General features: G+C 43.5%; 1 protein-coding gene and 1 long non-coding RNA gene across 2 annotated transcripts in view; one reads left to right on the forward strand and one right to left on the reverse strand.

Moving 5' to 3' along the window:
* The window catches only part of LOC119964610 (metalloprotease TIKI2-like), a 499632-nt gene that overhangs the window by 361109 nt on the left and 124327 nt on the right, over positions 1–14196 (forward strand). The window lies entirely within an intron of this gene.
* Positions 1–14196, reverse strand: part of LOC119964611 — a 62736-nt gene that overhangs the window by 8780 nt on the left and 39760 nt on the right. The window lies entirely within an intron of this gene.

A 14196-nucleotide genomic window follows, 5' to 3' on the forward strand; every position in this document is an offset into this window, starting at 1 on the left:
ATGTTTACAATCTTGTTTACAATATAGATTCAATGTGTCTTCCTAATTAATTGCAGTACCTGCATGCTATGTAATTTATGAACTAGCATAACTAGATCCTTGTACTGCAGCTTTCTACAGGTTTTCTCCATTTAAATAATATTCTACTTTTTGTTTCTTCCTGCCAAAGTGGACAACCTCACCATTTTCCCACATTATACTTCATCTGCCAAATGTTTGGCCACTCACTTAACTGGCCCATAACCCTTTGAAACTCTTTACCTCCTCCTCACAACTTGCTTTCCTACCTATCTTTGTATCATCAGCACATTTGGCTACAGTATAGTTGGTCCTTTAATCCAGTCTTTAATGTTGATCATAAATAGTTGTGGCCCCAGTGCTAATCCCTGCAGCACTCCGGTAGTCACAGTTTGCCACCTTTAAAATTACCCATTTATCCCAACTCTCTGTTCCTTGTCAGTTAATGGACTCCCTCTGTCGACGCTAATATATCACCTCACAACTCTGGGAGCTCTAATCTTGTTCAGTAACCTTCCATGTGCCAAATCAAATGGCTTTTGGAAATCCAAACGCATCACACCTATGGGTTCCTCTTTATATACGCTGCTTGTTATAACTCAAAGAACACTATAAATTTGTCAGACATGATTTCCTTTTCACAAGACCATGTTGACTCAGTCCAATTGTATTGTGATTTTTTTAATGTGCTGCTACTACCTCCTTATTAATGATTGTAGCATTTCCCCAACAGCAGATGTTAGACAGACTGGTTTACAGTTTCCTGCTTTCTCCATCCCTCCTTTCTTGAACAGGGGTATTACATTTGACAGTTTTCCAATCCGCCAGGTCCTTTCCAAAATCTATGGAATTTTGGAAGATTACGACCATTGTATCCACTATCCCTGCAGCCACCTCTTTTAAGATCCAAGTATGCAACCTGGGTGGGGGAGGGGAGGGTGTCGGATAACTACCAGGAACTACAGGAGGCAGAGGAAACCCCGGTGGAGGAGCTCAAGGGCAAGTGGGCGGAGCTAGGTGAGGAGTTGGAAGTGGGACTGTGGGCAGAGGTCCTGGGCAGGGTTAATTCCTCCTCATCATGTGCCAGGCTCAGTCTAATTCAATTTAAGGTGGTCCACCCAGTACGCATGACGGCAGCGAGAATGAGCAAGTTTTTTGGGGTAGAAGACAGTTGTTTGAGGTGCAAGGGCAGCCCTGCAAACCATGTCCACATGTTCTGGGCATGCCCGGAGCTTAGAGTGTTCTGGCAAGGGTTTGCGAGGGCAATGTCCAAGGTGCTTAGCACACGTGTGGTGCCGAGTCCGGAGGTAGCGATCTTTGGAGTGTCAGAAGACTCGGGAGTTTAGGGGGTGAAAGAGGCCGACGTCTTGGCCTTTGCCTCCCTTGTAGCCCGGAGACGGATTTTATTAATGTGGAGGGACTCGAATCCCCCGAGTGTAGAGGCTTGGGTTACCGACATGGCTGGGTTTCTCAGCCTCGAGAAAGTAACGTTTGCCTTAAGAGGGTCTATGCTAGGGTTCTCTCGGAGGTGGCAGCCGTTCGGCGACTTCCTCGGGGAAAATTAAAATGTCAGCAGCAGCAGCAATCCATAGTGGGGGGGGGACGGGGTGGGGTGGGGTGAGTGCTTCATTGGGATGGTGTGGGAAGACTGGGTCGCTTGGGGTAATGTCTATTTAATTGTTAATATATATTCTCTTTTTGCACTATGTTAATGTCCACTCTAGTTTGTTTTGTTATTATGGTTACTCTGTTTTATTATGAAAAATTCTGCAAAACCTTAATAAAAATACTTAAAAAAAAGATCCGAGCATGCAGGCCATTAAATCCAGGAGACGTGTCAGCCTTTAGTACAATTAATGTTACCAGTACTTTTTCCTCTCGTGACTATGATTGTTTAAGTTCTTCCCTCCCTTTCTCCCCTGCTTTTCTGCCATTCCTGAGTTGCCGTTTTGTTGTCTACTGTTTATAATAAACTTTATTATCACAAGTAGGCTTACATTAACACTGCAATGAAGTTACTGTGAAAATCCCCTAGTCACCACATTCCGGGGCCTGTTCGGGTACACAGAGGCAGAATTTAGAATGTCCAAATTACCCAACAGCACGTCTTTCGGGACTTGTGGGAGGAAACCAGAGCACCCAGAGGAAACCTATGCAGACATGGAGAGAACGTGCAGACTCCACACAGACAGTGGCCCAAGCCGGGAATCGAACCTCAGACCCTGGCATTGTAAAGCAACAGTGCTAACCACTATGTCAACATGCTTGTTCAAAGTCTCTACCATTTCCTTCTTACCCATTACTAATTCTTTGCTCTCACCCTATAAGGGGCCAACACTCAGTTTAGCTGCACTCTTTCTTTTTATATACTTGTAGAACATTTTATTGTTAGCTTTTATTTCTTGATAGCTTTCTCGCCAACTGTATCCTTCCCCCCTCACTCCAGATTCCTCTCCAGCCCCGAGAAGATGTCCTTTACTCTGGCTCTGGGCAGGCGGACACAGTCTTCAGGACTCAACTCACAGTTTCAGAGAGCATTATCTATTCCCTTCCTACACTATGTCCCACTACAGCTATATTCCTTTTTATTTCTGCCACTTGCATGGCTCCTGTTTTCCCGTCCTGATGCAGTGAAGTGTATGAAGGTCTGAGTCAAGCTCATCAACCCAGATCAAAACTTAATTGAGCTACAGGCATTTACTGTAAATGTGGTCGCTGGTGATCATAGAGGCGTCTGCCAGCAGCCATATGTTACAGCTGCAACGCATCACCTGCCCTGCTATTTTTATTGTGTTTTATTTAACTAATTAGTGTTTACAAATTAATGTTTACATTAAACATGCTGTATAGTACAAGTTGCTGTTTACAAGTGAATCTTCATTGATCCAATGGAAAGTCATTGACTGTACTGTCAATGGACAAAACCCATACATTAGAAGTGAAAAGCACTGAATGAGGTAAAGGCATCTTGAGTATTCTTCCTCCACCTCCTCACTCACCTAGGCCTACCAGAAATATGAACAACATAGCTGGCACTCTCTTCAGTCATTCCATGGGAATTTAAGCATGTAGCTGATACTCTTAGTATCTAACCATAGCTCGGATTTCCAATTAACCCCTTCCCTCCACCAGTCTAATCAAGAGAAAGGCCAACAGCTATTCAAAGTTGTCATGATTCAAATACTGTTTATAAATAAAAGTAAAATAGTTTACCAAGCATCTTTGCATGCAGGTTACTGCATTTAATTAATACATGTCATTTAATTTCATTGTTATGTCAGGTATGAATGCCTATAATTATTAACCTGTTGAAACTTAAAATACTGTGAGAAATGGGTCAGTTGGAGTCAAATAATACAGCTTCCTGCATAGCTCTGTGTTTCTATGCCCCATACGGTATTATACTGAAACATGCATCACGGCTCCTTCACTCACTTTCAAAGAACAAAGAACAAAGAAAATTACAACACAGGAACAGGCCCTTCAGCTCTCCCAGCCTGTGCCGATCCAGATCCTTTATCTAAACCTGTCGCCTATTTTCCAAGGATCTATTTCCCTCTGTTCCCCGCCCGTTCCTATATCTGTCTAGATGCATCTTAAATGATGCTATCGTGCCCGCCTCTACCACCTCCGCTGGCAAAGCGTTCCAGGCACCCACCACCCTCTGCGTAAAAAGCTTTCCACGCACATCTCCCTTAAACTTTCCCCCTCTCACCTTAAATCGTGACCCCTTGTAATTGACACCCCCACTCTTGGAAAAAGCTTGTTGCTATCCACCCTGTCCATACCTCTCATTATTTTGTAGACCTCAATCAGGTCCTCCCTCAACCTCCATCTTTCCAACGAAAACAATCCTAATCTACTCAACCTTTCTTCATAGCTAGCACCCTCCATACCAGGCAACATCCTGGTGAACCTCCTCTGCACCCTCTCCAAAGCATCCACATCCTTCTGGTAATGTGGCGACCAGAACTGCACGCAGTATTCCAAATATGGCCTAACCAAAGTCCTATACAACTGTAACATGACCTGCTGACTCTTGTACTCAATACCCAGCCCGATGAAGGCAAGCATGGTGTATGCCTTCTTGACCACTCTATCGACCTGCATTGCCACCTTCAACATACAATGGATCTGAACTCCCAGATCTCTCTGTACATCAATTTTCTCCCGGACTCTTCCATTGACCATATAGTCCGCTCTTGAATTAGATCTTCCAAAATGCATCACCTCGCATTTGCCTGGATTGAACTCCATCTGCCATTTCTCTGCCCAACTCTCCAATCTATCTATATTTTGCTGTATTCTCTGACAGTCCTCCTCGCTATCTGCAACTCCACCAATCTGAGTATCATCCGCAAACTTGCTCATCAGACCACTTATACCTTCGTCCAGATCATTTATGTATATCACAAACAACAGTGGTCCAAACACGGATCCCTGTGGAACACCACTAGTCACTTTCTCCATTTTGAGACACTCCCTTCCACCACTACTCTCTGTCTCCTGTTGCCCAGCCAGTTCCTTATCCATCTAGCTAGTATACCCTGAACCCCATACAACTTCACTTTTTCCATCAACCTGCCATGGGAAACTTTATCAAACACCTTACTGAAGTCCATGTATATGACATCTACAGCCCTTCCCTCATCAATTAACTTTGTCACTTCCTCAAAGAATTCTATTAGGTTTGTAAGACATGACCTTCCCTGCACAAAACCATGCTGCCTATTACTGATAAGTCTATTTTCTTCCAAATGTGAATAGATCCTATCCCTCAGTATCTTCTCCAACAGTTTGCCTATCACTGACGTCAAGCGCACAGGTCTATAATTCCCTGGATTATACCTGCTACCCTTCTTAAAAAAGGGACAACATTAGCAATTCTCCAGTCCTCCGGGACCTCACCAGTGCTCAAGGATGCTGCAAAGATATCTGTTAAGGCCCCAGCTATTTCGTCCCTCGTTTCCCTCAGTAACCTGGGATAGATCCCATCCGGTCCTGGGGACCTGTCCACCTTAATGTCTTTTAGAATACCCAAAACCTCCCCCTTTCTTATGCCGACATGACCTAAAGTATTTAAACATCCATCCTTAGCCTCAACATCTGTCATGTCCCTCTCCTTGGTGAATACCGATGCAAAGTACTCATTAAGAATCTCACTCATTTCCTCTGACTCCACGCATAAATTCCCTCTTTTGTCTTTGAGTTGGCCAATCCTTTCTCTAGTTACCCTCTTGCTCCTTATATACGAATAAAAGGCTTTGGGATTTTCCTTAACCCTGTTAGCCAAAGATATTTCATGACCCCTTTTAGCCCTCTTTATTGCGCGTTTGAGATTGGTCCTACTTTCCTGAAATTCCTCCAAAGCTTCATCAGTTTTGAGTCATCTCGATCTTATGTATGCTTCCTTTTTCATCTTAGCTAGTCCCACAATTCCACCTGTCATCCATGGTTCCCTAATCTTGCCATTTCTATCTCTTATTTTCACAGAGACATGTGTGTCCTGCACTCTAATCAACCTTTCCTTAAAAGACTTCCACATTTCAAATGTGGATTTACCCTTAAACAGCTGCTCCCAATCCACATTCCCTAGCTCCTGCCGAATTTTGTTATACTTGGCCTTTCCCCAGTTCAGCACTCTTACTTTAGGACCTCTCTCGTCTTTGTCCATGAGTATTCTAAAACCAACGGAATTGTGATTGCTATTCCCAAAGTAATCACCGACTGAAACTTCAACCACCTGGCCGGGATCATTACCCAATACCAGGTCCAGTATGGCCCCTTCCCGAGTTGGACTATTTACATACTGCTCTAAAACTTTCCTCGATGCTCCTTATAAATTCTGCTCCATCTACACCTCCAATACTACATGAGTCCCATTCAATGTTGGGGAAATTAAAATCTCCCATCACAACCACCCTATTGCTCCTACATTGTTCTATAATCTGTCTACATATTTGTATCTCTACTTCACGCTCGCTTTTGGGAGGCCTGTAGTAAAGTCCCAACAATGTTACTGCACCCTTCCTATTTCTTAGCTCTATCTATATTGCCTCAGTGCTCGAATCCTCCATTGTGCCCTCCTTAATCACAGCAGTGATATCATCTCTGACTAGTAATGCAACTCCTCCACCCCTTTTACCTCCCTCTCTATCCCTCCTGAAGCATCTATACCCTGGGATATTTAGTTGCCAGTCTTGTCCTTCCCTCAACCAAGTCTCAGTGATACCAATAACATCATATTCCCAGGTACTAATCCAAGCCCTAAGTTCATCTGCCTTACCTGCTGCACTTCTCGCATTAAAACAAATGCACCTCAGACCACCTGTCCCTTTGCGTTCATATTGCGTTTCTATTCGTGTTGATCATTAAGTTGGGGTTGGGTGTAATGATCCTCATGCTGAAATTGCCTTGCGAGAGTTGGATGATGACATTCTGGGTTGAAAGCACCATAACAAATTCCCCAACAAAATGATTGCATCAATAAACAAATATGATTTTCCAGTTGTGAGATTTAATTTAGAAGCTGGCTGATTCCAAATGATTCTAAACATGCCGGAGAACCAACATGCTGAAAAATTACAACATGGAAACGGATTGACAGAACAAGCAGCCCACATTAACAATGAACCAATGCACAAGCAAATAGCCATAATGGCATTATCCTAACCTATTCCCAGATCTCTTTATGCTCTTTTTGTTCATCCACCTTTTAAAAAAAATTTCGAGCACCCAATTCATTTTTTCCAATTAAGGGGCAATTTAGCGTGGCCAATCCACCTACCCTGCACATCTTTGGGTTGTGGGAGCAAAACCCACGCAAACTCCACATGGACAGTGACCGGGATCGTACCTGGGACCTCGGCGCCGTCAGGTGGCAGTGCTAACCACTGCGCCATAGTGCTGCCCTTTGTTCATCCACCTAACCAATTGAATCTTGAATGTTGACAAAGGCACAGAATTTCCTTGCAGCACATTCACATGGACAGCAGTAAAGTGAAGGGGTGTAGGTTAAGGTCGACCTTAGATTCGGATAAATGGTTGGCACAACATTGTGGGCCGAAGGGCCTGTCCGTTGCTGTACTGTTCTATGTTCTATGCTTCCCCGCCACTGTAACTTTGCTGAAAATGTGGGGCAAAAACTCCATTAGCGCACCTAGCTTCTGACATTCCTCCAGCAAAGTTATAGCTCTGCACTGGGGGCTGCTCCCAGGAAAATTTGGACCAGAATTTTTGCCTCAACCACAAACTTCTGAAATAAATTCCTAACAATTCTAGACTTTGCAGCTGTTGGAAATGATCTTCCATCTACCTTCTCTTATCCTTCCTTTACTTTAAGCACTTTTCTCATATTGCCCCAGAATCTTTGCTGTTCAAATGAAAAATTCCTTTCTCTCTATTTGTATTTCCTCATACCAAGCAGCATTCTAATGAATTTTCATTGTATCCTTTCTATCATCTCCATATTCTTCCTATAATGTTGAACTGCACTGCACATAACAAAAATCTCTATTAATTGCCATCTTCTCAGTTCGCTGCCTGAAGATAGGTCTGACTCACACTGCCACGCCCTTCGCTACAGGCAGGGCAAGGAGGCACATCCTGAATCTACCCCAGCTGAAACGTGGATCAAACCCCATGCTATTGGCATCAATCTGATCCACACCAACTGACGAGCCAACTGGCTCTAACCACTTGCCATTGGTGTGTATTGGGAGGATTTACAAGTTGATACTCAATCTCTTTGGCTGCCTTATGTACTTGGCCATCAAGTCCTAGAGCAGGACTTGAAACTAATTACCATATTAAAATGGGGAAAACAAATTAGCAGATGTTTTGGCTAAGTTATAAAGTAGCGTATGTACATTATACACCACATTAGAGGAAGCGGAAATTTGTAAGTGTCGAATGATTTTATTGTGACACCTCAATGTTTCACTGGGGACTCATAAATCTTAACCTTACTCCAAACAAAATAAACTGTCGTCAGACAGCACATCAGAAGGAGGTCCTGGAAACGTTTATCTCAGATCCTCAGTGACTTCTGTAGCGGTGTTATCTGCTCTCTGATCATCACTGTGCTGATTGCTATAAAAGAAGGAACTGCATTATTTGACGATAGATGACAGTTCCTATTAACAGGCCATTTGTCCATTCCCGAAACTTAAGGTGCTGGTTAAAGTATTTTGTTTCTTTTTAATGGTAGAATAAAGAAATGCATGAACATAAATCTGTGGGAGGGGAAAGAGGGGACGAGAAGTGAGCACAAAGGAGATACTTCTTCATGGCACTTCTGTACTTAATTAAATGTTTTCAAAATGTAATGATCTTACAGCCATGGACAGTATGTTAATAATTTGTTTATGCCATGATTCTTGTACATGGGCTAAAAATAATACCATAGAAATGAAAGTGATGTTTCAAAACTAATTAGAATAACTAATGGACACGGTAAGACACTGGCGAAATAATTCAATATGACATTAGGTTTAATGGATGTGTGGAGTATTAATTAGATTTCTTCTACCCTATTACTAATTATTCTGGTTATTTCATGCATTTTCTGCAATAAAATAAGTTCCTCTGCAAAGTTTTAATTAAATTATTTATTTTCAACCAACTGCCGCTTACAATACCCTGTGAATTGAGATCACGCAGACACAGGGGGAATGTGCGCACTCCACACGGACATTGACCCAAGATCGAACCCGGGTCCTTGGTGTTGTGAGACAGCAATGCTAACCATTGCGCCACCATGCCACCCGGCATCTTATTTTTAAAGGCATCGTGTTCATTCTTCTATAAATGTACATTCATCACCACATGCCTTGGAAAACTTCCACATCCATTTTTACCAGTAGGAGTCAGTAGAGAGCCAAAGAAATAGACAAACCAGATTAAACCATGTGCAGGGTCAGTGAATTGGCCATGCTAAATTGTCCCTTAATTGTAAAAAAATAATTGGGTAATCTATTTTTTTTAAATAAGAGGCTTTGCAATTATATGCAGGGAGATGTATCTCTATTACACCAATGGAAAATGGGTTCAGCCAGTCCCTGGTCTGGAGAGGTATAGTTCAGCACATCTACTGAGTATATGTGTTACCAAAGAACATACACTGCAGCAGGAAGCCATTCAGCCCATCGAGTCTGCACCAACCCACGTAAGCCCTCACTTCCACTCTATCCCCGTAACCCAATAACCCATCCTAACCTTTTTGGTCACTAAGGGCAATTTATCATGGCCAATCGACCTAACCTGCATGTCTTTGGACTGTGGGAGGAAACCAGAGCACCCAGAGGAAACCCACACAGACACAGGGAGAACGTGCAGACTCCACACAGACAACGGGGAATCGAATCTGGTACCCTGGCGCTGTGAAGCCACAGCGCTAGCCACTTGTGCTACTGTGCTGCCCACATGTGAAAAGCAATGAGAGGTAAATGAGGACAAAGCTTTTTAAAAGCCGTTTCTGGCTGAATATGTAGGCTGGTGGTGTAGTAGATACGAAGGAATGGTGGCAGGCTTAATAATCTATCAGGACACTTGATAGGATACGTCACAATGGTTTGTCTTTCTAAGTATGTCCAAATAAAGAAGAACCTTGCACAGAAAAACAAAGTAGGTTGGAGCATGACATAGAGACAGAATAAGTATCACAATTTCACTGGACCGATTCTGCACATTAAAGCAGAACAAGGAAAACTGCCAAAGACATTAGTCTGAAGGAAGATTGCACTGATTGCCAAGTCTCTCATCCTACAAAATGTTTATTGACCTGACCAGGGCAAATACTGACAAATTATTTGTCACTACTCACTTTTCTTCTTTGGCACTTCAGGTGCAGGACATTCATCATCCTCTGAAAATATAACAGGCAACTAATCCCATTCCAGCTATTTTCCACCAAGTGATTTGGGTTAAAATGACCCCATTGTTATCACAGAGTACAGGTTGAATGAAAATGCATGTAGAGAATTACTTTCCTCACAATCTTCACTACTGCTGTTCCAAAGAGAATGGCTCTGGGACAGAGCTCTATGGCCGACACCCTCAAGTATCTAACCCTTTTGTGCTTCAGGGGACTACCACAGAGTCAGACAAACCTCAGAACCTGTACTTACTGAACCCACCCCTCTTCAGGCTGAGGCTCTTTAATTCAGCACAGACTTGGGGATTGAACCTAAGAATTTCCTCCTTTAAATAACTGAGTATTTAAAGAGTTATCAGGGAAGTGCTGACTGATGAAGATCTTTGTGATCCAATAATGCAGTCAGTTATATGCTTGTATTTACAGATTGACACGATTGTCTTACTATCTCTGTAACATATATCCTAGAGATTCCAGATGGTTATGTTGTTGTTGATTAATCTCATCTTAAACTGAAATCTTCTTACATCAATAATACTGACTTTTCCAGTAATTGCAAGCTGGAGATTAATTGCCAAATTCATATCATTATTTCTTTTTAAAAAATAAATTTAGAGTACCCAATTATTTTTTTCCAATTAAGAGGCAACTTAGCACGGTCAATCCACCTACCCTGCACATCTTTGTGTTGTGGGGATGAAAACTACGCAGACACGGGGAGAATGTGCAAACTCCACATGGACAGTGACCCAGGGCCGGGATCGAACCCGGGTCCTCAGCGCCGTAGGCAGCAGTGCTAGCCGCTGTGCCGCCCCATATCACTCTTTCTATTTTTCTTTAAGAAATAATATAATGGGCCAAAACTTCCAATCTCCCGCATCGTCCATTCCTATGGAAATCCTGATGCATGGACATCTGTGGGAATTGCCCTGGAAGTTTCAACTTCCCCTGTTCCCCATTACCCTCCGCAAGTGTCTCCCAACTGTGAGTTGAGAGTCAGAGGGTCGGACAGATCTGTGATACTTATCTGAGTCATTACCCAGAAAATGTTAGACAAATTGAAAGCTAGTCTCATATCTGACTACAAAACTGATCTCATAACAACCTAACCCCTGACGTAACTATTCCATCAGATCTGATTAACCCCCAACCACCCCCACGACCAGCCAAATGCCTCCCCGACCAGACCTGACTAACACCCGATCTGAAGACCCTCCAAAGTACCCAACTACTCTGAATCAACCTAACTACCCCAACCCACCTACTAACTCACCCATCCAGCACCTCACCCATTTACTCATCCTACATTCCCTATCCACCTACCCACTTTTCCACCTACCTACTTATCCACCGTACCCAATGTATCACCAACCCATCCACCCACCATACCATCCGCTCACCAACCCACTTACCCACCTATCCCTTACCAACTTACTCATTGACACAGTTACTCGCCTAGCCACCTACACCCTTACCCAACTACCCACCTACTCACTTACCCAACTACCCACTTACTCACTCAACCATTTATGCATTCACCCACTCTTCCATTCATTCACTCACCCATTCATTAACATTCATACTGAATAGGTTACCAAATGGCAGCTAGTGCCATAAAAAAGAGGTTTGCCATGTCTTCCCCTTGACTCTACCAGCTCCAACCAAGTTCCCCAATGGATGCTATGCTAAGAGCTGGCTAAGAGAGTGAACTGAACTTGGGACCTGTCTTTTATAGGTCCCAGGGGCTTCGCGCCCTTTTGGGCGGACCCCGAGCGTACTTTCAATCGATTGGATCCCATACCAATCGGTGGGCACCGATCGCGGGCCCATGGCACCCTTGGCACGGCCGTGGTTTTCAAAATCGGCACTTTACGGCCGTTTTTACGAACGGCCAGACCAGGTGTGTTTGCCGTTCGTAAAAACAGCCGTAAAGGGCTTGGAACTCGGCCCATCGGCCAGCTGAGAATCGCTGCTGGCCGTAAAAAAACGGCGGCAGCGATTCGTATTGGGAGTCGGGCGTGGGGGGGGGGGGGGGGGGGGAATAGCGGGAGGGCGTCAGACTAGCGTGGCCGTAAAATTTTACGAAGCCCGCTATTCTCCGCACCGCCGTGAGTGCGGATAATTGCGCCCGTGGTGTCAAAATCTTTGCCGTTGTTTTCGGTGTATTGATTCTAGCTGGGAATGCTTCTACCCATTTAGTGAATGTGTCAATCACTACCAAAACGTATTTATAGCCATTCCTGCATGGGGGCCATGGTCCTATAAAATCGATCTGGAGGTTAGTCCAGGGGCCATTAATGGGGCGAGTGTGACTGAGCTGTGCTTTCTTTGAATATCTCTCCGGGTTATTCTGTGCACAGATAAGGCAATTTTCAATGTAATGTGTTACATCGTCTTTTAAATTTGGCCACCAACAGAGCTGTCTCAGGTGGGCTGTGGTGGGGTCTATTCCCTGGTGTCCATGACCATCATGGAATAAACAAATTAGCTGATTCCTGTCCTGTTCAGGAACCACATACAATAGATGCTTGGTGGGCCAGGCTACGTTTCCACAATTCCATTGGAACGGTTTTGTCTATAATAATGTTGCCCAGCAGCAACTCAGAGCCTATGACTTTATCAGTCAGCTGCAAGAAGTAATTGCAGCTATTGTCTTCTTTCTGGGGAATGCAAAAGGGCCTGCTTCCTTCAGGGCATTGTGTGAACCTATACTAGAGTTGGCTTCAGTCATGGGCCCAATATTCCCTGACACTATAAGAGAAAGGCCGCCAAATGCTAGTCCCTCTGGGGCAGCTGCTTCACTAAGACGAAAATCATCCCAGGTCTTTAAGGTTCTCAGGGAATTTTCTGAGCTGCCCCTGACCGCTCAACTTCATCTCACTCAGAGAGCACCGCATAGTCAGTTGCAAACCAGAGCAAGTATGGTACCTCGCACAAAGGACTTGCCCATAGCTCTATTTTCCTTCTGCAGCTGGATAGATAAGGAAGTCAAGGGTTATGGGCAGACAAGAAACTGGAGTTGAGACCACAAGCAGATCAGCCATGAATTTATTGAATAGCAGAACAGGCTTGAAGGGTCAAATGACCTACTCCAGTTCCTATGTCCTCTGTTCTAATGTTCCTGAAGACGCAGTTAAGAAGTAGCTATAGATAGGCCATATGAATTGTTCCTACCTTTAGTTGTATTGTTCTGGAAAGTAAACATGTGTTGACCACATGGACATTGGAGTTCATATCTGTTTGTGCTTGCAAATATTTGAGTTTGCATTGTGACTTCTGTCTTATACAGGAAATAGGTAGAAGCAATGAGGGATATTGTAAAAGTAGTAGGTGGAAGAACAGGGCAGTGTGAAGGGACATATTTTGGTGCATTGACATTTCACTAAAGGCAATTCGGCTGATGGGGTTTATGTTCCATACCTTCCTGTGCAGCCTCCTTGTATTGTGAGGGTGTAGTTCCTTCTATATCATTATCATTATCAATCACTTCAGCCTCCTGAAGCAGCAAGCTGCAAAAGGTTTCTGAGGACTTTAGCTGGGCTGTTACGTAGGAAGTTGGCTTTGCATGTAAGAGGTAGTGGGATCGATGCCCACATTGTGGCAGCACGGTAGCAGGGGGGTTGGGTTACGGTATAGGGTGGATACGTGGGTTTGAGTAGGGTGATCATTGCTCGGCACAACATCGAGGGCCGAAGGGCCTGTTCTGTGCTGTACTGTTCTATGTTCTATGTTCTAAGTCACCAGATTTGCCAAGGCACCTAAAATGAGACTTTGAAATACCATATCTATAATCTGTTTATTCACTATGAACCTGTATATCTGTTGCAACTCACAGACTGTAGAAGTCTTACTGCAGTCATCAGTCCTGACTGCAAGGAATAGCCTTGATCATCAATCAACCATCCTGAAACATGACTTTGAGTCTTCAGGGCTGGGATGTCATGGCAACTTCCAAATAACAGGTAGTAGCATGCAGAAGGGGGAATTGAGCCGTAATAAAATAATAAATCAAAACATTATTAAAAAATCGAAATTTATGAATGAATAACAATGAGCAGAGTTTTTGATAAAACAATGCGACATAGTAAATTCACAACAAACAACTAGATTATTATGTACTTTGTATAATGTACAGTTCCACTGACCCCATCTATTCATTTTCAAATTCTTCTGTAAGTTTGCTTTTTGTTTTAATGTGATAAAATCCCCAATGAAAATAAATGATCTAATAAATTGAAATGGTTCATAGATTCCATGCAACTAACTTTGAGGTATTCCATTAGCAAAAATGGAAAAGATGAACA

This window comes from Scyliorhinus canicula, chromosome 4 (genome assembly GCF_902713615.1).
Source record: "Scyliorhinus canicula chromosome 4, sScyCan1.1, whole genome shotgun sequence".
Lineage (NCBI taxonomy): Eukaryota > Metazoa > Chordata > Chondrichthyes > Carcharhiniformes > Scyliorhinidae > Scyliorhinus > Scyliorhinus canicula.